Here is a 2890-nt window from a genome sequence, read left to right as displayed (position 1 = left end):
AATGCCAATTGTAGTCCATAAAAGCCTTGTCGCAAAGCAAATCAAAGACAAAGTACAGTCATAGAGAGATAAGAAGATCAAGTCTATCAAAGAAAAAAAAGAACTCAAAGGCATTCAAAGATGTAATAGTCATAAGACATGCACAGAGGCTCTAGACAATGGTGATACAGTGTTGCAAACCAGTAATGAGGAGTGAATAATAAGGATTGTGATAGAAACCAGGTTCTAAATACAGAGGCACATGACAATAAGTTTGAGATTGGACAATGCAACATGGAGATATGATCACCTTCTATGAGAAATGAAAGTGTAGTCATGATAGTATTTTTTAGTAGATTGGACTACCATAAACATGCATATGGAAATGACTAAAGGGTGGGAGTTTTAGTTAAGTGAACTTCAAGTTAGAATGTAAGTTCTTAGTATCATTCATCAGTTCAGGCATTAGTTTTTAGAGAAAATGTGGATTTCTAAGTTCATCATCAGTTTAAGGCCTGAAAAGGTGGAGTTTTGAGGTCAATTTCATCAGTTCTATGTCAATTAGAAGCCCCTCATAGGTCATACATGAAACAAGATGGCTTTTAGATAATTTCACAGCTAAGTTTCTGATTCGAGTAAACATATGGATACGGAATCGGGTATAGATTCACGGAATCGACAAAAAAACTTTGGGTATGGGTACGAGTACATCCATACACACACACAAATATTAATATATATATATGACATAAAATCTACTCCAATGATATAAAATAAACTAAGAGAAAATGTAATCTTGAATTTATTTAGTTTATGACAGACTGAAATGAAATAAAAGTAAACACTCATACAGTGAATTGCATAGATGCAGAAACTGATTTGATTAATGATTCTCAATTAGGTCTTGAAACCCTCAGAAAATAATTGACAATACCAGATCTAGTCATCAAGATAGTAGGACGCAAAAATCTAGTGATAAATAATACCACTATAACTATTGGAAGATCTCAGAGCTAATTACTAATCAATATGATAACCAGTTGACCAATAAGAAATCACTAGTAGTAGTTTCACATCCTTATGACAGTATGAATAAATAAATAAAAATAGAAATAAAGATCAGATTGCACCAATGATGACCAACTGTGTATTTATGACAAGTGCAATTTGAATAGCAGTTTGGGTCAGATCACATCCCTTACAAAAGGTTGCAACATATATGAGATAGCAATTTAAATTGTACACTTTGCAGCCAGTACTACTTTATTAATTTGCCACAAAATTAGGCACAGCCAATGATGAATAATCATTGAGAACCCAGCCACCTAAGAAGGACCTTGGAGGAATCCAAGGGAAATCAGGCTCGGACTAGGACCCAGGTAGAATCAAAATTAGGATCCAAGGGTTTTAGTGAAGAATCAATAACTTAGTTTAATAGTCAGTTTCCAGTAGTTCCACCTCCTTTTGTGCATGCTCTTTCTTCAAATTTGACCCAAAACAAACTCAAAATGAACAATGAATGAACAAAATGAGGCAGTGTGTCTATTATAAAACAAAATGAACAAATGTTAAGGAATGAACAGAGAAAGTATGTCTATTCTAGAATAAAATAAACTCGAAAAACCAATGAGGCATGCATTCACTTGTAATGGGCAACTATCTCGTAGAAGCATGTTCACAACCTGCAACATTGAATATGTAACCTGCAAACAAGATGCTTAGCATCAATAATATTAGCATCTATGACATATCATTATTACTATCATAAAACTTATTTGGAAAGTTTCAACAAGGGAAATTTAGAACCTAATTTACGAGAATAACTATGACATTATATAAAAAAATAGTATATCAATTCTCTTGGGATTTAGGCATTCAAATATGGATAGGAGATTTGGACACCACTTTTGAGTGGTATTAGCTAATGGTTTTGTAATTGTCATTTGGTGGTTTTAGGTATTATTTCTCTATTTATTGGGTGGTCAGAATGGATTTTGTATAGTGTATTTTGTAGATACTTATACGAGTGGTTTTACTCCAAATCTAAGTGTTAATGTTGACCCTTATGAATTCTCCTTGCCTAAATTGCATTGTAAATAATATTGTTGCTAATTAATACATCAGTTTGAACATTAAAGGAAATATTTTTTCCCATGGTATTTTTCTAAAATACATCATGAATGATTTTATTATTTTGTTTCTTTCCTACATATTATTTTGAATCATATTTTATATTCATCTCTACTATTTGATTAGTGTAGGAAGCATTTTTTTTACCTTAGCTTCATTTCAATCTAAAAATGTCATTTATTCAAATCCCATACACACTAAAATAAAAATTTCTCAACCACTTTTATCATATTTTTGGTGATATAAGATCAACAATTATAATAGAGTCTTCTTCAATTTTTATTTGGTGTATATTACATGTTTTATAAACATGTTGTTTTAGGATGAAAACTTGAGTGTCTCTTTTATAGTTTTATTATTTTATTGTTTATATATTTTTAAATTTTTTTAAAGGTTGTATCAATTAGCTTACCATATTCATGTCTTATAAGAATACTGAACAATTGATATTCATAAAAGCCGTTCATTCATGGGAGCAAGTCTATTAGATATCTTCTCACAAGTTTTAAAAAATTGATCTCCCATTTTTAGAAAACTCTCTCTCTCTCTCTCTCTCTCTCTCTCTCTCTCTCTCTCTCTCTCTCTCTCTCTCTCTCTCTCTCTCTCTCTCTCTCCATATATATATATATATATATATATATATATATATCTCAAAATTATCTTTTTTTAAATATCTACATAAACAATTACGAAAAAGTGACAATTAAATTACATGACTCAAATTATAAAATATGAATGAAAAAAAGACAAAATATTTTCTTTAAGACATTCTTATATTAGA

This window comes from Cryptomeria japonica, chromosome 11 (genome assembly GCF_030272615.1).
Source record: "Cryptomeria japonica chromosome 11, Sugi_1.0, whole genome shotgun sequence".
Classification (NCBI taxonomy): domain Eukaryota; kingdom Viridiplantae; phylum Streptophyta; class Pinopsida; order Cupressales; family Cupressaceae; genus Cryptomeria; species Cryptomeria japonica.
Note: the sequence above shows the minus strand (reverse complement) of the source record.